The sequence below is a fragment of the Apteryx mantelli genome, chromosome 7, assembly GCF_036417845.1.
Source record: "Apteryx mantelli isolate bAptMan1 chromosome 7, bAptMan1.hap1, whole genome shotgun sequence".
NCBI lineage: Eukaryota > Metazoa > Chordata > Aves > Apterygiformes > Apterygidae > Apteryx > Apteryx mantelli.
Window position 1 is genome coordinate 12982334 of NC_089984.1, and position 23190 is coordinate 13005523.

The 23190-nt window shown below is 43.7% G+C and overlaps 1 protein-coding gene across 1 annotated transcript in view; it reads right to left on the reverse strand.

The window, feature by feature from the left end:
• Positions 1-2059, reverse strand: part of WAPL (WAPL cohesin release factor) — a 69246-nt gene extending 67187 nt beyond the window's left edge. The window contains exon 1 of the mRNA XM_067299798.1: positions 1720-2059. The gene's annotated coding sequence lies outside the window, so the exon portion shown is untranslated. The remainder of the gene's footprint in view (positions 1-1719) is intronic.
• Between the last annotated feature and the right edge of the window lie 21131 nt (positions 2060-23190).

The following is a 23190-nucleotide window of genomic DNA, read 5'->3' on the forward strand; positions in this document are numbered from 1 at the left end:
ACATTTAAACAGTCCCCTTTGGTGTGTTCTATTGCTGCTTTTGTTTGATTCAAGAAGGACGACAAACCAGTTTGTTTCTTTTTGCCAAAAGAAATACTTTGACTCCTGGACAAATGACAATATAGAACATAAAGCTAGCGTATCTATTTTGTAAACCAGAATCTATCATTTACTTTTTTTTTTAATATTATTTTTAAGCTTTTTAGCCCCAACATGAATAGGAAATTGGGTTCTCTCTCTCTCTTTTTTTTTTTTAAATAGTCAGTACGACTCTAATCAAGTCCATCTCTTTTGTCTGAAAGTAGTCTCCATGGTGGAGAAAAGTCTGTTAGGAAAAAGAAAACCAAAGGCATTCTTTAAGCTACAGATTCAAATAAACACAACTTTTAAAGTGCCAACTGTTTTCATATATAGTAAAGTATATAAAAAAAGGTTCAAAATCTTCATTAAAAAGATTCCTCACCACACCATACATTTGTCAGATAAAACTATTTTTATTCCCCTGAATAGGTGTTGTACTGTCTTTCATATTTAGTTTTCATCTTGATACATGCTGTTTCTCAACCTGAAGTACTGGACTTGCTTCTGCCAAAAAAGCCAGACTGTTTTCCAGAAACGTCATTCTATCGCTTCAGCCTAGAAAGATCGTCTCACTAATAATAGTCTCCCTTTATCAGACCAGGCCAAGCTTCACTTATGATACAAGCCAAGCAATTCATAGGGTCATCTGTGGGCATAGGTGAATTAAAAATTGAGTTTTAGAAGTTTACCAGCCAGATGGTGTTGCAGTGCAGAAGATCCAGGAACAACCGCGCTGGGAAACATTCATCTCCCCAGCAGTTTAGCAGATGGATGGTAAAGGCATATGCTGCTTACGTACTAGCCAGAGTTCTGCTATGAAACACCATTCTGCAGACTTCTCCTTGCTACTCAGAATTAAACTAAACAGCAAGTGCCACTAGTAGACCTCTCACTTTCTAACCCTATCTAACTCCTATTCCCATAGCATCACCTGTCTACTGTGTGTTGCTCTAAACCCTTGGTTGTCAAACTAGTGTTTGTACTCCCCTGTAATTAGCTCTAATTTCCTATTTTTCACCCAAGAGTGAAACTAGGATTTCCCCACATATTTTAGAAAACGAACAGCAAAACAAATCACACTTACAAGTTTTATTTTGTTGCTGTTTGAAAATACTTCTAACAGAAATCAAAATATTTCATATTAGGCCAGTTTTTACAGCTATAGAAATCAAAATGAACTATTTAATAACATTTGAATTTCTATGCAACTCCTATCAGGAAAAATTCATTTCACTCACCACAAGCACATTTTTCTCCCCTAAACCCCGACTTAAATAAATATTTCCAACACTTTGCATTTTCAGCACCTGCAAAAATAATGGCAGGTTTAACTTACGACTTGCACTGTTCAGTTTTAAAGAAAAGATTTCTGTAGTCAAAAGTACTTCATTTTCAGCAAGTAGAGCTCTACAATCTAGACTACCCTATTCACAAGATTAAAAATTAAAGTTGTCTCTAAATAAGGTTTGAATAAAGAGACCAGTACTCAAATATATATATGCTATATAATGTAAACTGGTTAAACAATGAGTATCTGGGGAAAAATAAATACCCTACGCGATAAACCCATAGCTTGGACTATGATTGAAGATAATAAGTCAGAATATCAACAGAAAGGGATTTTTACTCATTACTTACAATTCTGCCTTGTTTTTCACTCAGTGAGAAATAATAAGTTTGGCAAATTTCACTCCATTTCCCTTCCCTGCCTCCCTCCTTCCCACACATTGTACCGCAGTATTTGGAGCGGGGCAAGGAAGGTAAATAGGAGCACAAACTGAAAGACAAATGCCGGCATTTCCCAGAGTTACCCTGGCAGGCCAGCTGGACACAAACAACCGACAATCGCAAAGGAGGCACATCAGTCATCTTTACTCGCCGCTCCTTCCTACACCGTCCCTCTTACATAATCGAAGGGAAGGAAAATAGGTTAAATGCACGGAGGCAGGAGCAGCTGATGAAATCCCACGGTGACAGTTTCTTTTTTCCCTCCCCTCCTCTCTCTCTCTCCCTCCCTCCCTCCTTCCCCTCCCCCTGCAGCCGGGAAGGGGGGGGGGGGGCAGCGGAACCGGGCCCTCCCCGCCGTGCGGCCCGGCCGCGCCTGATGTCACTTCCCTTCCCCCGGGCCCCCTCCCCCGCCACGGAGAAAAGCCCGGCCGGGCCGCAGCACCCCCGCGGGGCGGCCCAGCCCAGCCCAGCCCGGCCCGGCCCGCGCCGCCGAGGCCCAGCGCGGCGGCCGCCGAGGGAAGAGCCGAGCCGCCCCGCCGGCCGCCCCGGGCCCGGCCCGGCCGCCCTTCGCCCCCGAGCAAAGTCCCGCCGCGGCCCCCCCGCGCGGGGTGGCGGTTGGGGAGGGGGGCGCCGCCGCCCCGGAAGCGGGACAGGGCCGGGGGCCTCCCGCCGGGGCCCGCTCCGCCGCCGCGGCCCGCGCAGGCCTCGGGCGGCCGCCCCGAGCCGAGCCGCACCGCGGCGGCACCTACCTCGGCGTCAGCGGGGGCGGCGGGGGCGGCGCGGCCCGGCGCGGGCGCTGCGGGCGGCGCCGCGGATGTGGCTCTCGCCGCGGCTCCCGCCGCCGATCCGCCGCCTGCGACAGGCGCTCGCCGACGGGGCTCCGGCGGCTCCGGCGGCTCGGGCTCCCCCGCCCCTCCAACCGCGGCGGCGGCGGCCTCGCGGGCGGGCGCAGGCGCTAGGGCCCCCGGCGCCGCCTCCTCCGGCGCCGCTTCCTCCGCGCCGGGATTATCGCCGCGCTCGGGACAGGGCCCGGGACCATCTCTCCGCCATTTGCCCCCCGCTCCTTCCGTCACTGCGCGTCCCGCACCCGGCCGCCGCCCGCAGCCAATCGCACCCCGCCTTACTCAACCGACGGCCGCGCCGCCGCGCATGCGCCCGCCCCGCGCGCGCCGCTGACGCCCGGCCCGCCCCGCGCGGCGCCTGCCGGGAGTTGTAGTTGGCGGGGGGGGGAGCGCAGCGCGGAGCGGGCCGCGGCCTCCCCGACACGGGAACAAACGCCACGACGATCCGCCGCGGAGAGCGTGGTCAGGGCTGAGCGTCCCGCGCCTTAAAGAGAGCACACACACAACCCCCCCCCCCCCCCGGGCCTAAAAACGGCCTCACAGCCCGGCCACCCTACCCGCCACCTGTCGCTGGAGGAAAGGTTTCAAAATACAGGCCCCCGACAGTGGAAACTAAGAAAAAACCGCTAGCGCCCCTGCACAGAAGAGCGTAGGGGTTGTCTCCGAACTCGTCGTTAAGAATCACGACTTTTTTCTTAATTTTTACCTTTACTTCACCCAATGCAAAATTAATAGTTTTTAACAGACATAGAGGAGTCCTGTTTTGTTTAATGATCCTGTCAGTAAACCAATTTTCTGCCTTTACCTGACACCTACTCACGTGCTGATAACTTTCAGGTAGTGTTTTTAAAGAACAAACGCTGCAAACGTGCTTTTTAACAGGCGCTATGCAATTGCTGCTAGAAAGAGAAAGCGAAGACAAAGTAGAGCAGGGCCTTGTGATGAGTCTGTGTTTTAAGGAAGGTTTAAAAGATCATTTATATCTTAACCACCCAACTCGGTTAGTGAAGTGCTGTTAAAAACAGGTTACAAATTTAAAAATACACAAGTTGAATACAAACAAGTGAGGAGCTTCCCCCCCCCCCATGAATATTCTTCTATCAGAGCTACTAATTAGCTTGTATAAACTTCAAGAGTAAAATGAATAGCTAAACCTGAGTTTTGCGTGCTATTGCAGGAGTTTAAAAATCTTATTTGGTGACTAACTGATGTGTTAGAGGAAAAAACAGTACGGTGACAACTAAGCACAGGAGTCAGGCTCTGTGGACTTCATTACAGCATAAACAACTTCATTCTGAGAACCAGCAAACCTAAGGAATATAGCCAGAGTGAGGCAATAAAACCAACAAACTGTTTAGGAATAGTTTCTAAAAGTATTTGGAAATAAAATAGAAATTTTAAAGCTTGAGCAACTGCTACTTAAGTCACTTGAGAAGCGGCAGTTTAGAAGATTTTGCAGTGCAGCGATAGTAGCTGGCCAGTAGCGGTCCGTTTGAAGGCCCTCATACGCTAGCCCCTGCGGGCGAGCTTCGTATCTCCAACAGTATTTCTAGGCTCTGTGGAATCCCCACATACAGTAATCTAAAGCACGGCAGTTTCACGGTCATGATTAAATTTCACATGACTAACAGAGGGTAAGTTTAACCTAACTTATGTGCTGACTATCCTATTTTAGGATCAGCAAAAGGCTATAAGGCTAGTAAAACCTTTTACTTATTTGAAAGCTAACAAATTGTCATCTTCAAGAACAGGAGAGAGAGGCTGATTCTTCTAACACCTACCTTGCTCTAGACACTTTTGAAAAATTTATACCAAATAACTTAATAACTTGGCAAATAACATGTTAAGCTTCACTATTTCTATTTTATCTGGCTTACCTCAAACATGCAAGTACCAAGACAGAGCAAATATAAGCCAAATCCCATCTACTCTTGGCAGTAGGTAAGTTTAATTCTCCTAAAGGAAGGAATTTAACAGGCATCTTGCTCCTTTTGTGGAGTTCTATTATTGATAGTTGCCATCTCCCTCTACAAAAAACAAACACACAGAACATGCTCCATTTTGGCATTTGCCTCCATACGGAAAGTAGTGAGAGGTAAGCAGCCATCTTAAGACTTCAAGTTTCCCATCTTCTACAGCTTTCCTAGCACATGTCGTACCTCCCCCCGCCCCCCAAACTAGCATCATACTAGTAATAATAAAGTCAGAAAGCACCGAAAAAACACAGCTCAAATGCTTCAAGGCTGGAGATAAAAGAGAGGAGTATGACAGAAGAAGAAACTTGCAAGGAGGACAGAATAGTTATTCAGACATACCTCATCCTGATACATGATGAACCCTCCCACTTCTGCTTTTCACTTTCTGTGCTGAGATCTCTATGTGGTACAATGCAGACTTTTCAAAACAAGTTATAGCCAAGGATGCAGCCTTTAGAGGATTCAATCTTTCAGCAGCCATTACAACATTTTAAAGTGTTTCAACTTAGATTTTCCTCCAAAAGAAAATGGAGGCAACACAGTAGGAAAATGGAAGATTTCCCACTTAGCAGATACTTTGGGGAAAGATGAGGACAGCAGTGTCCTTCTAGAGGCTGCCAGGAAGATTTCTCAGTGTTTGACTTACCTCATGGCCAAAACTAGCATTTGGCAGTTATATCTGCTTAAAGTGAGGCTGCCAAACAGATTTTTGTAAGAACCAGGACAGTAAGTATCCTTTATATCAAGTATCTGAATTAACAGCATAATGCATCCTCCCTGCACTCCTTTTCCCACAAAAGGAGAATAAGCTCAATAACCCATTGCCCCCGTTCCTTGCTAAACACTGCTCCAAAGACAAACTAACTCACACAAAGGGTCTCCCCATTATTCCTAACATCCAGACCTCTCCCCTCAGGACTGGGAAACCCACTAACCCCTCAATCCACTTCTCTGTCTCCTCCTCTTCCCCCTTCCATCTCAACCTAGCCACTCTTTGCCTCCTATGTTTCCCCCAGCTTTCAACAATCCTTCCTTCCTTCTTTGCCTTTCCTCCAGGTGGGAAGGGATGGGGGAGAAGATGATGTCCTGCTGCTCTTGCTGCATTCACAGCTGCTGCAGAGCTTTCATGTCCCAATTAGTGCCACTTAAAATGTTAAACATTTCAGCGTGTTTTGCCTTTTCTTTGCAAAATGTCAGTCTCCTCCTGTTCCTGTCCTTCAGGAGGTGTCACCCAGCATGCCGGGGTGAGAGCACCCAGGGCTTTGCCATTCGCTTCACTGGGGATGGAATTTTCCCCTTGCTATTTGCATAGCAAAGATGAAAGGAGAGTAAATACATGCATTAAGTACCTAATTACCATGTTTTAGTCAAATTCTCTGAAACAGCTCTGAAAATAGTTATTTATACATTAGTATCACTACCAATACGTGGTGGAAGAAGTTCAGCAACAACACCAGCGGTAGTCTGGGAGTGGGTGGAAAATGCACTTGCACCGTGCTGAGAACACCAGCGGCTGGATCAGAGCAAACCGTAAAGCAGAACTTATAGGGGTGGGGAGGGAGAGATTCGCAACTCAGTTTGTAAGGAAGTGTGATTTCTGTCCAGAAAATGGCTTTTCTGAGTAAGGTGTTTCACCTGAGTAGAATATTGTTTATTTCCTGACGCTGAACCCTGTGAAGAAAGACCATGAGGAATTCAAAAAGGGAAGCTTGATACAGTGTTGGATCATTTTCTTTCAGTATTTGTATCATACCGTAACTTTCTCATCATGGGAGGTGGCCAAGATCCAGCATTAAGTTTAATAACCGAAAGATTAAAACAAGCACCACTGAGCGGAACAAAAGAACGCTTACACGAGCGCAGCTAGGAGCTGCTTCTCTGTGATAAAAGAGTTCTCTGGATCATGGCACTAATGAATCAGACCCAGGCAGCCAGCAGAAGAAAGTTGTGCTGCTCCACCTTCTCTCCAGCCTGCACACCCATCTGTTGCAATCATGTGAGAGGCTGCATCGTCTCTACAGTGTAAAAGCCTCTGGAAATACTAGTTCTACTTGATGAACCAACAGTAGTCACTCACCTACGGCTAAATTCTCAGTGTTTGTTCTGTGCAATTTTTTTCCCAAGGTGATCAGCCTGCAAATCTACTGGAAAAACCTGTGGTGAGATACTAGTGGGAAAAGAACAAGGTAGCTTTGACCTTGTTATAATTTGTCAAGATCAGAACTTTATTCTGCTGTGGATTTTATCTCGGCAAGCTACAATGAGAGAATAAAGTGCCTGTGCCTTTTCCCACAAAGATTTTTACAACATGCCAAGGTGTTTCATGAAAAAAAACTCGCTTGCAGTGAGAGGATGCAGCCTACTTTAGAAGTGATCCTTCAAGGCAAAGAAAACTTAAGTTCTTTGTAAGGTAAAGTTTACATTGTTTTGTTATGGAATAAAAGGGGGCTGAGTCTCTCAAACACCTGAGATCTGTTGCAGCTTTATCAGAGGACTGAATTCAACACCAACCTTCCCCTCTCCCTGAACTTTTCTTGGAGGGCTTGTTGATGTACATTATTGTTGAATGCTGAATCTATGTCCGTCTTCACGATGGCAGCCCTTAATGCAAGCTACCAAAATTCAGTGTCTGACAAAATGTCTGCTACAGAGCAAAAAACACAGAAATGCAACATGCAACTGGTGTTTTAAATCTTCTTTCTGATAAAGAGTTCTTCTGACGGGACTCTCATTGTCCTCTTCTATTCCTCCTCCAGCAACAGGGTACCAGCCATTTCTGTTGTTCATTTTTCTCATTTCCTTCCTTTACCAGTTAAAAAGTGCATATATGTGATCTAAGCTAATGCATTATATTCCTTTGCGCTCTTAGTGTTCATTTTATTAAGTTAGTGTGGCTCTTTATACACAGATCTTATAATCACTCAGTTCCCCTTTTGAGTTTTTACTTACAAGATTTTTTTCACCTTTGTATTTCCCAAGTACTTGTTTTTACTTTTTAGAAAGAGTAGAACTCAGCCAGTAACTGAGCGGTTACAAAACATCAAACCATAAAAAAGTCAGGTCAAACAACTAAACTGCTGCACAGAGAGCAGAATGTGTGTCCTTTGAGGGTTATATGTGATGATACCAAGAACAGCAACACAAACTACAACTAAAAAAGCAAATCCACGCACAGCTGAAACCTTGTAGCACACTAAGGAGGACTGGTTAGATGTTTCCCTGAGCTTCATGGCAGAATTAATGTACTATCTAGCAAATTAAGCTGATAAAATGAAAATTAAAAAAATAATTGCATCAAGATTTTCTCATGAAGAGGTAGGAGGTAGCAAAGTACCAGTTAGAGGCTTCATTAGTTCCCTGCTAGAATACAGCCCTAAACAAATTACTTTCCCTGTTATTCAAATTACAATGCAGTACCATAAAGGCAGCTGCAATGTCTCCTGCCTGTAGCATAAGAACCTGATACATCCAGCACTAACACGTTGTGCCAGTTCTGCAATCCTGTCTGCATTTAACAACGTTCACTACGTACAACATTACCACGCTCTGTGTAACGGTCAAAGATCATCTTCTGCATGCAGTGGAGGTGCGTGTTAACAAGTGCTGACAGAGTATTTCAGAATTATATTTGAAGAAGATAACAAAAGGCTAAAAAACAACCTACATATTGATTAGTTCTTTAGACATATCAAGCAATGACTCATTACTAGATCAAGAGACATTCAAAAACTACAGAACAGGCAGTGCACTTACTGTCCAAAAGTAGGTTATTATCCTCATAATGTATTGGCCTGCAATGGCCTCCTTATGCTCTAAGTTTTCTAGTGGATGTGTGATCTTGAATTTCTGAGATAAATGTTTACTGTTCTGTGCACAGTCTTTTCTTGGTAAACACTTGAAAGAAATTGGAAAAATGTACTGATACAAGAGCTTAGGCTTAAAGTAAGACTGCTTTAACTAACTCAAAATGCCTCCTTGGAGGTCTTCATGAACAGGCCTTTTACCATGTCTGTTTAATAACTGGAGAAAACAAAATCTGACTCATTTTTTCTGTCTTTCGATGTATGGTATCAAATGGTTGGAACATATTTAGCAACCACAGGGGTCTGTTTGGTGCTTTTTTGTGCCTTCCAGACAGCAAATACTTGAGTGTGTATTACAAACGAAATACCTTTGCTGATCACCTGTCTAGCAACCACATGGCAGCAAAGGACTACAGTTCATTAAAATAAGAGAAAATCACTTCATGCTCTTCTTCAGCTCAATCCTAATCAATCTCATTCAGCACTGTGCTCCATTTCTTGAAATACAAGGTCTAGCATGTGAGACCCAGATCTTCAGAGAAACATCTATTTAATAAAGTATTCTTGCATAAAACTAATGACGCAGGTGATTATATAGATTACTTCTGAGTTTTCCTACTATTTGCATTCATTGGAATTTACTTTTAACACTGGAGAAAAACAAACGTTGACATCAGAATAAGAGCATATTGCTTATTTCCAGAGGTAGGTATGCACAGACCTCAACAGTGGAGCTTCTGCTAGCTTTTCCACCTAAAGGGCTTATCTCAGACTTGCAGAGAGTTGCTTTGTTGCTGGAAGTAAGGGTCCTTTCAGTCCCATTCAGTTCCCAGCCTCTCTGTTGTAATTTCAGTGCAGGTGCCAACGAAATTGAAGATTTGGGTCTTTTGCCTTGATTTCCCCTGTCCTCCCCCACCGATGGGGCAAGGGCTGAGTAACCATAGAGGCCTTGCCTAACTAGCTTCACCTTTGCATCAGGTAATCACTTTGCTCAATAGCAGCTTGGACCAGATTCAGGCATCCTGCAGAGGAAAAAACAATTTCAAAATTCTTTCCCAATCCCCTGGATTATCCACCAACAGTTATCAGTAGCTGATATAGGAAAAAACATTTGAAAGAGCACTGGTTTCAGTACTTTGTTTTTACTGGATGCATGTCAACACATGTAAATACCAAATGCCTCTCTGAGATAAAGGTTTGATTAAGTAGAAATGGATTTAAAGTAATAATAGTTCTCTGCTGGACTCCAGTGACACCTACTGGCAAGTAATGAGGTTACCAAACATTTCTTGAAAATGTAGCAGCATTAATTCATGCACCTGCCCTAACTAATAGTTATTCTGGCAGCTCAAGCCAAAAAAAACACATGCAGTTTGGTGTTATAGTTGATGATTTATTTTTTTCTTCGAAATGGTATTTTGGTGCCATCTGATTGTTAACTACTTGGACCTGCATTGTTATCACTCTGATGATATTGTCAAATCACAGATTACACTATTTGTAGCTATAAATTAGAATAGCCCCAGGCATTTTTGGCTTACTAGAGTACACTGGGACATGTCTCTATTTTATTAACCATTTCATTGACATAGTAAAAAGTGAATTTAGTACATTTTCACTTGCTCTCAAGTGCATGTTTTGGCATAGATTCCAAAAGTTTAAATCTCATCCCCAATGGCTCAGTGGGCTGAGATTGTGTCTTTGCTTCTGACAGACACCTGCTCTGTGTATTGCTAAACTGTTTTGTCACAGAAGTACTAGTCTTACAGTTCATATAAGCATTTCTCAACGTTGAACTTCTGCCAGCACTTACGAAAGAATAAATGCCAATGTTTCTACTAAAAGACAGTTGAGAGTCATTCTTCCCAGCTTCTGTTTTGTGTCTTACTCTTCTGTTAGGTAATACAAAACTCAGCTTTCTCATCCTGCTACTGTGAAATTTGATGAGGTCTAGAAAGCTCCTGGAAGATCTTATTTAAAAGGCAAAACAGAAGGTATAGATTTGCTAACCTTTCCCATCTCCAGGAACATGATTCAAATAAGGTTTTCCCAATAGCCTTTGAGCAAAGAGTAAAATGAGTCTCTTTGTAATATGGTGGAAGTACATATAGTTCTTATAATTCTGTATGTTTTTCTGATCAGATAATGCAACCAAGCTAGCCAACTTCCTTCTCACATACTTGAGAAATTGTTTAGAAAATGGAAATGCGCCTGTGTATCTTTCAAGTTATCCCCTAAATTCCAAAAAAACCCAAACCAACCATCTTTCAAGGCTCTACACATTTGTTCCAGGGCTGCTCCAGAGAGTGGGTGTAATAGGCATGACATGCATTGAGATACAGCAGCTGGAACATGCAGTATCAACTCAGTAAGCAAACGCAGTGCTTACACTGTGCAGCACATTAGAGTTAGTGTCCTGATGGTAGATGGAGAGACTATGGAAGCTATTTCAGTTTACAGGCATGAGTATTTAACAAAATTTGTAGTTGAGGGCTTTGTTCTGAATTTGAGAGGGACATAACATGTGCAAGACTTCCAAAGCAGTCTTGCCAGCTGACAGGCAATAAGTTCTGCTTTGATAGAGGTCTGTTCCATCCACGCTCTATTAGGACACTTTGCCCTTACTGCCTCTGGCAGGCTTAGAATTGCCTGGTTTGCCTTCTCAAGCCTACAGACACTTTCAGACATTGCTGAACAAAGCCAAACGCCCCAAATTTTTCAGCTCTCCATTACGCAGATCCTTCCCTCAGTGAAACTGAAACTTCCTGGCTGAAATTGGTAAAGTCCCCCAGTCTCCAGCGCAAACTCTCCCAAGAGAGCGAAATTGCTGCTTGGAGGGGTGTGTGTGGCACACAGTACTCACCACCTGCCAGCACAAATCAGTATGGCTCCCGAGGACGCCAACACAGGCAGCTCAGACCAAGGAATACACAGATGCCTTGTGTACCATAGCTGAAGTTGAAAAGTTGCTCCTGACTTAGAATACAGATCAGGCAGATTTGCACAGGCAAGGATATTTTTCTAAGTTATAGAGAGCAGAAAGAGTCAGATATAAGGCAGATAGTTCTGTGGTAGAGTATTCACCAATTAGATCCTGATCCTAGTACTTGATAATAAAAACATCTAAACTAGACTGAAAAAAATTTCTAAAGGAAATAGACATTTTTATATGTCAGTATGTATAAATCTGTCAAGTGATAGTTTAATATTGGCTTTACAAGCCTGTGTAACTGGCATACATAATTAGCATGAAAAGATACTAGAGAAATAGCAGTATGTTGCAGCTTGAAGATCTAGTGAAGAAAATGTTCTTTGTTTTTCAACTTGCATGCATGCATTAGACTTCAGCACAGCAGAGCCATGTAGGAGGCTGTGGAAATCAAACACATTTGCAGCTGTTCAGATCTTACTCCCCAATTTCCTGCATTCAGGCCTGGGGTCAACTTCTCTGAAGTGCACAGAATGTCAGACAAACTGATACGAAGTTGTCATGGTGACAAACAAATCAACAGGAGAGACATATACAAAGAATAAGCCTATAAAAATCATAGATTTTTTTATTCATAGCTTGACTAAGCAGATTCACAAAATAGAATATAATTACTATACCAGGAAATAAGCTTCTAAATTAGATGTTAATGTTGCCATGTGAGGGTCAAATATTTCATTTAAACTGAGGATAATCCATTCACTCCTTTGTCAAGCATAAGTGGGAAGCTCTTCTTGGTGATGGAGGGAAGCCTAAGTCACCTGTTTCTACGGTTTCCATTTAAAACAAATAATTTAAATTCCTTATTATTTCAAAAAAGGACAATCCAAAAGCCATCTTCTACAAGAACAGATGCAGTGCTGTCTTCTTGAAGCTGCAGGCTGAGAGGCAGATTTGTCATGCAGCTGCAGAACGAAGTCAACAAGCCCGCTCTGTTCCAGGGCTCCTATTCAGAACCTTTTGGGCAGCAAAGAAAGAAAAAGATCACATCAATTTCATGCTGCTTCTGCTGCTCTAGCAAGACATGAGCAGCATCAGATAAAGACACTGGAATCATGCATGGATTGCAGTGAGGCAGATGTGCAAAAGCATGTTGGGAAAACAAGGCGATTGTGGAAGACCCAGTCAGTACAACTTTTATGAACACTTTTACTTACTTTGGGGCACTTCCAGTGCCATGGCACTGTCACTCAAACAGCCTTCACCCTGGCTGAGCTGGAGGCACTCAGAGCTCCATGTGCAGTTGATTACAGCATGAACAGGAGCCCTATATCCCCAGCGGAGCACAGATTTTAGACATCAGCCTCTTTCCACCAGTGCTTTGCCTATGGCCCACATAGGGGTCTCAGTATCGCATTCTGCCTCTTATATCACTTCAGATCCAACAGCTGAACTACAAACTGACATACTGGCACTTTGCAATAGGGTCTGCCTACGGACTTAGCTGGAATAACAAGGGAAGCTGACTGCATATACAGAAAAACTTTTCACCATGAGGACAGGCAGGCAGGGGAACAGGTTGCCCAAAGAGGCTGTACAGTCTGCATGCTTGGAGGTTTTCAAGACCGACTGGCTATACCCTGAGCAATCTGACCTCAGAGCCGACCCTGCTTTGAGCAGGAGGTTGGACAAGAGACCTCCTGAGGTCCTCAATTGTTCTGTGATGCTATGATAAGCTCCATATGCAGGAAAGTGCCAAGTGATCCATGTGTCTTTTGAAAACAGCATATATACTAAGAACTATACATTAATATGTTACCTTTAGCTCTCCATACTAATAGCTGCCTAAATTAGAGCCCACAGGATACCTCATTTTCTGTAAAACCAACATTGTGTAGGTTAGGATGGCTGCAGTGTGTGAATAGAAAATACAGGTCTTAACACTCAGCTGAATATTCAGATCAATAGAAAAGTGTGCTGTGAGACACATTGTCTTTGCAGTACTCCCAGACAGAGAAGAGAAAGAATTGTTAGCAATCTGGAGGTGCCTGCACTGCCTTTGTTCTGCCACCAGTTAACAATAGCAAACCCTAGTCTTTGTTTTTAATGGTCTTTAAAACTAAGCTTGGTAAAAAGCAGTTCATTTAATAGATAGCAGGATGATCATAATCAGGATTAACCATGCTGAGATATGAACACACTGATTTAGATAAAAGCAGAGGTATGACAGAGCTGAAAAAGCAAGCTTTTGCAATGGCGTCTGTCATGATCCAGTCAGAGCTTTGCAATATTCTTGCTTTAAAAGATGCTCAGCAACCCCAAGTACATCCATGCTGTATTAAACTCATCTCCTGTTGATTTGTACTGCTTGCCTGTCTTTCACACTAAACTCCAGGAATCTAGTCTGTATTGTTCTTTATGGCACAAGAAAGTTGGCAGTGTTAAGCATGCCTCCTACTAGCTTTGATTGATCTGAAGAGAATTACCCTCAGAGTGATAATGAAACTGAGTAATAAAGGAAACCATGTTTCCTTGATTCCAAATACAATTTTCTCCATTTACAACTAAAAAGACATTTTCTCCAAAGTACCAACTCTGCTGACTTAGTTGGGGGCCACACCTGTATCACAGGCAGGAAATCTGAGGCCTGAGTAGCTCTTCACCAGGCAGAGGACTGTAGGAGCCAGACTTGCCCTCATGTCCCTGCTACTGGTACCCAGTATGGGCAGATGACAGCAAACTGGTGCGACTCCAGTGAGGCTGCTCACATCCATCTGCAGGAGACGGACTCGAGAAGGTGAAAGTCAAGCACAGACATTCTACTGCCTCTCTGCTTGCGTTTCATTGTCCTCAGGCATGTTACAATCAACGTTTACTGGTCTGCTTGCTGATAGGGTACGAGTCAGGAGACTCCAGCACATCCCTTCCTAGGAACCAGGAACTGAACAACCAGATCTTTTCACCGACAAGGCAAAGAGCCGGCCTGCCAGGGAACAGATCTATTCAACAAGACATTAAAGAGGACAGCTTCTTACTTCTCATCACAGCTATCTGCTTGGTTGAATATTTGGTTATCTGTTTAGGGTGGCAGCTAATTAGCTTACAAAAGCAGACCAGAAGTTACACTTCAAACCTGCTCAGAGGCAGTTCATTCAGTTCCATTTTGAAATCCTGTTTTTATATCCAAACTAAGATTATTCTGACACCAGAAAGATCTGTTAACACATCACCATAGCAATGTTTGCACCACATCAGACCAAAGATCCATCTAATCCAATATCATGCCTCCTGTCTAGAGAATAGCTCAAAAACAGGGCAAGCACATGGTGCTCTACAATTATTACATGAGCGTACCAGGCTCTGCACCTCCCCCCTCCTCCCCCAAAGGGTTTTGGCTGTCTGCGCTCAAGGACAGCTCTGAGCCAGTGCTGTAACACTGGGTCAGACTCGCGCGTGAGCTGTAAGAAGCCTCATCAGGGCTTTCTCCGCTTTGCTCAGAAGCTGCATTTAAGTTCAGGCCCTCACATTAGGTCCTTACCAGAGGTATGCTTTAGGTATGCCTGGCCTGTGCCTTGCAGATCCTGACTCAGCTTCCTCATTTAACAGGTCCCCTTTGGACCTGCCTCATCGCTATGGACTTGTGATGACTGGGGCTGCCCCCAGTTACCATCACTGGCCATGCTGTGCTCTTCTTGCTCAGGTCCTGTTGGTGAGACCACTGCTTTTGCCTGCCTTGCTGTCATCCTCAGCTCCAAGCTGGCCTTCCCTTGCAGAGCAGCCCACTCTTGCTGAACCCCGATGGTAATGTTTCTTTTGAACAAAACAGGAAACTAGACTCCAACTAGGATCCCCACACCAATTCAGTAATAGCTAAGGTGAACTGACAAATCCTTGCTGAATGCAAGTCCCCCTCCATGTTCCACAGAAAGCTTAAAGTGCAAATTCACACATATTCTAGGTACAGGATGATTTAGGACAACTGGCCCATAAAAGCAAGAATGAATTCAAAAAAGTAAAAAATAAAAGCTTCTCTGCCATTTTCTTTACATGTCTACATGTTGGAAAGCCCCCCACATGCCTCTAGCACCTTATACTACAAGACAGATTTTCACTAATCAGTAGGAAATGGAGTTAGCAGTGAAGGCAATGATATTCATGCAGTGCAATTTACCATAAGGCGTCTGTCTGTACATAAATTAGTATTTTCCTTAATTATGTGTAATAGGAAATCCCAAGATTCTCAGCTGGCCCTGTCAGTTAATATTAACTACAGACTTAGAAAATGCTATAAAAAGAATAGAAATTGCATCCTGCAGAGGCAGCAGTAGCACTTTACAAATAATGCAAATACAGCTGGCCTGGGGACTGCTGTATTCACACTATTGGTCCCACTCCACTGTAGAGTCTGTGAACACACACCACAACACAATTCAATATATCATGTCACGTTCAGTTAACTCACAGCTCTCATGCAGAACAAAAGCACTACCAGCAACAGGAAAGCAGGTAATGGTAGCAAGTCCAGAGGAATACATGACAACTGGGCACCTATGCTCACCACTTAATACATAACAGCTTGTCTTTTTCAAAACTCTGAGAAGATATAATCATAAAGAAGATGTAGTCCTACAGAGGACTGTGTAAAGCAGACTTCCAGTTCACCCCCTTCATGAAATTTTGTTGATGCTGTTCTTGAACAAAAACGCAGTCTGCTTTTCTGTACTTCAGATGTTGCTATCAATAGCCAGTCACTTGGCACAAAAAAAATGTAATATTGAACCTTGGCCTGCAGGTGCCCTGAGGCCTTGTGCCCAGGATGGGACAGTCTCAGAGGCATCAGTGGCCTCCCTTGGGACTGTGAGTGTTGACACACACCAGGCACAGGCTCCCCAAACTGCATGACAACATCCATCCGCAGTTAGCCGCGCAGGTTCAGGAGCGCAAAGCACAGAAAAGCTATCAGATACAGCAACTCCAGACATGGTCTACAGGCTCCCTGATCAGCCAAACACAGTATCTTCGCAAAGTAGCAGCTACAGAAGAGAGGTCATATCATAGCTTGCCAGTCTTTCCACACAAATCATAACTATAATCACCATGGACATGGAGTCAAAGCTAGCAGTCCAGAAACCCTTCTCCATTACTCTTCAGCAAAAAGAAAGTGTCCAGCCTTTCCTCACCATCATTTCTCATTCAGTCTGCTTCATCTGCTCACTGCTCCTCAGGCATTTCACACCCATATTCATCTCCTCTCCACATCCCTTCTCTTCCTTTCCTACTTCTATATTTTCTATCTTGCCTCCTCTGATACATTTAAGAGGAAAAAGAACCATTCTAGAGGGGACTGCACAACTATCCAATTTCCTCATCACTATTTAGCTCCCATCCAACTAGATCTACTGGCTTGGCCAGAGAAATGAAAACAGTCCAGGCTTTTCTAAAACACTGAAGTTCAGTTCTTTTACTTGAGGGGAAAAAAACACAGCCAAATGAACCAAACTAGGCTAAGGTTTTTGCTCCCTCCTTACAGACAAATCCCCAGGAGCAAAAGACTATCCCAGTGCAGAGTGTATTTCTTGGCTTAAGTTAAGCCAATAATTCACATCAAGCTTACACCTTCCTACCAAGGACTCTCAGGAAGGCATTCATTTAAATGTTACTTGATACTTTTATAAAATACATTTCTGTGTTAATCAAAAACTTCCTTCTGCTTTTTACAGCCAACAAGTTCCACAAACATTTCATTTTTCTTTCAAGAAAGGAGTTAAGTAATTAGGTTTCAAAAGGAAGCACAGCCAATTCTTTTCTACATAATTGTATCTACAGTCATTTCCTTATAAATACAGATGAAGTATATTTTGCCATGGTAAGTTTGAATATCTAAATTATATTGCTTATTCCCAGCCTCCTCAATTCTATAGTTCATGACTTGGAAAGTGACCAAGTAGCTCCTGACACAATAAACCGTAACAGCTCCAAATATCAGTGGGAATCAGTTCAGTAGGGTTCAATGGCCAGTGTTCATAAGATTTATTCTTTAAACAGGCCTTGACATGCCAGAATATTACAGATTCCATTGTTTGCATATGTCTGTGCTTATATAAAATGCTATGTACATTTAATATTTACTTGATAGCTTGCAACACATCAGTAATTAACAGGGAGCATTTAAGATATGAATGAATCTAGAGTAATTTCTACACTGGAAAAAGACAAATATTCTTAATTCTGATTAAAATAATCATGAAGACAAAATGGGCTTTTAGCTTAGGCTTTCCTATACGTTTTGAATAAAAGCTATTAACCCAAGTTAGTACCCAGGTTACAATCCCTTAATGGATATTTTATTGTTTGCTCTTTTATATTTCTCCTACCTATCACTCTTCCTTGGATGAAAACTCAACATGGTAATGCACAGCCTGAAGTTTTACCCTCGAAAAGGAAGAGCCTCAAATGTCTTTATGGGTAATCCTCTTCTCTGCCAGCACATGATCGTTCTTTCCGATATTGTTATGGCAGTTATGCATCGATATGGTATAACGGCATATGCTAGCGCAAAGCCTGAAAGCAGTCTTGCTGCAGAGACTATGTTGCCTCCCGCCTCACCCAGCATTTACACACAAGGCTTCACAGCTCTACAGTGCTTGCACGGCTCCTCTAGCTCCGGACCCCGTGCGCAGGGCATGGGGGCCTGGAAGCTTGAGGAGCAGTAGGGGAAAGGGACCAGAAGAGTGTTTCCCACACAGAGCAGAAGGCTTTGTAAAGCTTTCTAAGAGCAGGTGGAACAGATCATTTACAGACTGTGGCACTGCCTGCCCAGTGGAGGCACCAAGGGCTGCCGTTACCCTGGAGTCCCTCGCTTACACAGTTCAGAGGTGCAGAAAGGCTCTGGGGAAGACAGAGCAGTGCAAACACTACACGCAAAGCAATGGCTCTTTGGGATAACATTAGCCTAACATACAAAGGAGGACTGGTGATTTATGTTGAGCATAATTTCCTATGACCACGGCTCCATGACAAATTACCTGTGATGTAAAGAGTACACAGTGCACTGGGAAAAGAACAGCTCCTTGTGGGCCAAAAGTGAATTCACATCTAAATGCAGACAACCTCTGTAAAGGGGGAGGGAGCGGTTGAGGGGGGTGATAAGGCTGTGGGAACTGCAGTCTCGATCCTGCAATACTGCTCAGCACTGAGACTACTCAGGACAAATTGTTTCCAAGCTATGGATATGCTTTCAAGATCAAGACCCATTTGTGTACTCTTACAGTCCCTGCTGCTATCTGGTTACTGCACACCAGCCTCCACTATAAAACACCTGGGCTTGCCTGTACAGTGTACATGTATCAGAAGTCTCATGCCGTAGCTAGGTACAAATGCTAACTCAGAAAAAAACAAGCAAATAAGTGTCATGATGTAGTAGTGTATTCATTGCATTGCCATGTAACTAGTCTGACATTGAGAAATATGTATGATCTGACAGTAAACTAGTAAACATATCAGCGCTAGGCTGCTTATTTCTATAACAGCTTTGTTCTTGAATTGCAATTTTTTTATAACATCATTTTTTGGCCTTTAAGGTAACAGAAACACATACAACTAGGTTTTCATGTTAGTTTTACATCACTCCAACCTTGGTGGCTTCAGGAAGGTTTTACACCACAGAAGTGAGGAAAAAAACATTTTCCTGCATAATGGCAGGATCCTCCTATATGCTGACATGAAAGAAAACTTGATACGAATCCTATGCTGAAAACAGATTCTTGCTCTCTCCTAGGTTTCCCTCCAAAAGGCAAAAAGGGGATATAATTTACCTCTTTCTTGCCCTTTAGCATGTCTAGTAGAGTCAAGCGGGGTTGACTGAATCACTAGGATCTCTGTGAATGTTGTTAATAAGAGACTTCCACATGCTGTAAACAGCATCTGGTCTGTTTTGCATAATTACACTGCTGAGGTAGTTTCTGATGCCATAGTCCTTATGTGAACAGGCTGTGTCTACTACCACATCAGGTAACTTGGGACAACTCTCAGGCCATACTGCAGAACTAACTGGCAACTGTGGTTCTCTGCCTTCTCCACTCTTTTCTCCCCTCAGAAAGTTCACATCCAGAAATCTGTATTTTGCTACTGAACTTGCATCCTCTCTGGTAGCAGCCAGGAGACAGAGCTGGTTTATTTCTGTTTTTCTCTTTCTAGAAAGATTTTCTCTTCTGTGCAAGCAAGGACACTCACAGGTCTTTTGGACAAGGCTGGGACTCAGGCAGCCTCAATTTCTGCTACAGACTTCCTGGATCACCTTACACAGCCCACTTACTCTCTTCATGCCTCATTTCTGAGCCATGAAATAAAGATATTACTTCTGCCTTCCTACTACCTTTTGTCTCTCTTCTGTGTGGTTTTGGGTGGGGAAAATCCCTTTTCCAACACTCCTAGAATGCAAAACTGCTGGGTTTTGCTTTCTTTTACATCTTCTCACTAAAAAGAGTCCTTTCAGTGGTGAAAAGTGTTGCACTAGAGAGGGGAATGCTACTGCTTTCATTTCCTTGGTAGCTTGCTTTACAAGAACAGCATCTGGTCTGGCAGGCCTCCCTCATGAAGTGCAGTGCGATCTTATTGCTACAACAGGAGCAGTCACTTCCAAATTAAGAGTTTGGGCCCATGATGCTCCAGTGATAAACCTTTGCCTTTTCACATACATTCTGCTTGTCTTATCTTGAAGAGAAATGTGATTACATAGCAAACCAGTGCCATACAGATTGCCCTGTTACTATTTTACTAGTAGGATTTGACAGCAGGGGCTGCCTCAAACACCAAATAAAGTAGAATTTTTTGCTAAAACAATTACCCTGTATTTGTTTTCAGAAGCAGTAAAGAAAGTAACCAAAGCCACCCTATATCTCTTGCACAACTGGGAGAAAAACTATTTATAGTTTGATAGGCCTATCTAAATAAAACAGGACAGAGCTGCAGTCCTGTCATCCTTCACGCTCAGTCTCCATCAGCTTTCTGTACTTGTTTCTGCTGCACTTTCAGTTTTGGGAACTGGCTCACTGCACAGTTGCATGCTTGTTCCTGCTGGCCCCAGGGAAGGAAGAACCATGCCTTTAGAAAGCAGTATGAGGAACTATGCCTTTAGGAAGCAGTATTAGGAGGAAGTGTCAGATAAAAGAAACTAACCACAGCCTGAGGGGCAATAGAAGAGGACAAGCACCTGTATTTCTGTGAGCTGTGCTGCACCAGCAACAGTAGTATTAAGGGGAGAGTTTACATTGAACAGGACTACAACAACTGAAGATGCCTGAAGAGTCAGACAAGTTAGTTCTATGACTGCTAAACACTGTTTTGTCAGGAAGGAACAAGGGCCAGCTTTACCTTAAGGGACAGGGCTGGGAATGATAACACAGCTGGCAAGGCAGGGGCCTCACCAGCTAGGACCCCATCCCACAGTACCTGAGTGAAGAAAGCAGGGCAGACCCAGGTTCAGACAAGGATCTAGGTTATCAGGCAAACTTGTGGTGATGAGGCACAGGAAGGCAGGCTAAGAAGTCAAACCACAGGGCAGGGTCAGGTCCAGTGAAGGTAACCAGAATCAGGCACATCCCAGCAACTGCTGGGCAAGTCCATAGGGATAAGGTAGACCTAATGGTAATCTAGGAAATTGGTTTACAGGTCAGAACCCAAAGCAACAGGGCCCATAACCACAACTGAGCTGAAGACCAGCACTCCTGCAACACCTCAGACAGGGAGCAAAGGCCCAGGGCTGAGCTTAAATAGAGCTCCTGGCCCATGGGCGCAGGTGGTTGGTGGGTGGCAGCAGTGGTGGTGGTGGTGGCGGTGGTGGCCCCAGCTGAAGCTGATCAGGGCCATTAAGGCCTATTAGTCACCCAGGGTCCTGACACATTTAATTCATTTACCCTAAACAGAAAATGCAATACAGTCCTTCAGAGAATCCACAGCTTCACAAACACTGTATTCGTGCAAACCAAAGATATTTTGGAAGAATTGTACCATCTCAAATAGACATTTCAGGCCTGCATAGACCCCACCGCTTTACAATGGAATTTTCAAGTAATTATTGGCACAGCTAGTGCTAAACATGACTTGTGCTTGCACAACATGCGATCACATTGCTCTCAGCGTTGTGACAGCTCAGAACATTTTGCCCTGCCTGCGCTCGCTTGCAGTCATTCAATTTACTGTTTGGAAAATGGCAGGAGCCCCACAGTATGTTCCTATAGTGTAGCCAGTGCTCTTCCCCTCCAACTGCTGTTTTAAGGAATATCCCAAAGTGCCTTGCTGAACAGACTACCCATTCACCCTCCCCAAATCAGGGATCTTCAAAATGTCTCTGGCACAAGGACATCCAAGAGCACACGACTTTTGAGAATCTTGGCTATTATCCCTATTTATTTTATTTTATTATTTTATTTTTAGTGTGTCTATACTACATGCTATTGTGCTGTGTAGAGAACAAAGCCAGCTGTAGCAAAAGAAACTACAGAACAATGTTAGCGTGGTGCTGTGCTTAGGATAGTTAGCACTGCTGAAAAGCAATGCTCAGCAGGAGTAATTAGTCTGGAAGAAGTTCTGTACTAATGTTTCTGTTCTGCTTCCAGGATCCAAACTAACATCGCTGCATGGTGCTCTTTGTGCAGTGCTGGCATACCCTGTTTTCTCCCTGATTCAGAGTACTCTCGCTCTGTTGATAAACTGAGTGGAAAGATGAACAGCCTCATGTCTATTTGACCTGAGAGCTTGTTAAAGTCTGGCTTGTAGAGAGCAAAAGAGAAGTTGAAAACCACTTAAATATCATTCACTTCAGGAGCTTGAAGAGAAACTGTGGTGACCTTAAACGCAACAGGAGGAATGTTTGGGAACATAATTTGAGTATGTCTGACCAGATTATAATTTTGAAAGAGCCATCTACTTTTTAACTTTTTACCTTACCCAGTCTGGCAAAAAAGGTAAAAGACTACCTATGTAGATATTAGCAAATAAGCTACTCTCAGTGGAAGCAAGAGTGCTGTCAAAGTGTCAGGGCCCTGAGTGACTAATAGGCCTTAATGGCCCTGACCAGCCTCACCTGGGGCCTCCACCCACAGCCCCTGCCCAAGGGCCCAGGTGCTCTATTTAAGCTCAGCCCTGGGCCTTTACTTCTTGCCTGAGCTGTGTTGTGGGGCTGTGGTGCTATTGTAGCTATGCCTGTGTCTCATTTGTCTGAGCTCTGTCTTGTGGAGCGATTTTCCAGCTTGGTTTTGGACTTGCCTAGTAGTGGTCAGGCTACATCTGTTCCTGTCTGCTCCCGCCAGCCCAGGTCATGATGTGACTTCCTAGCTTGGCCTTAGACCTGCTTCATCATGGTGGGCTTGTGTGAGGATCTGGGCTCTTGGCTGAGCCTGCTGCTGCCTCTGGGTTTGCCTTGCTCAGGTACGGTGGGATGGGGCCCTGGCTGGTGAGGCTCCCTGTCCTGTTGGCTCTCTTACTGTGCTTAGCTTCCTGTCCCTTAGGTGCAAAGTCTTCTGCACCAGCTGAATTTTGCTTGCTGAAACTAACAGTTTGAGTTAGATGTTTTCCCTGATCCCTCATGCTTTTAAACGAATTGCACTAATTCAGTAACACTTCTAACTAATGAAGTTAAGTTAATAAAGCTTCCATAGGTGATCTGTGCCTAAAAGGTTCTTATATGGGAAAGTAAGAGCTTGATCTATTGAGAGTGCTTATCACTTCTATTTCTAGGGTTCTTTGGAGACTGATTCAGATGGCTACAGCCAGCTTTCTTAGCACTGGTAACTACATATTAATTTAGGCCATACAGTCAATTCTGTTAATAG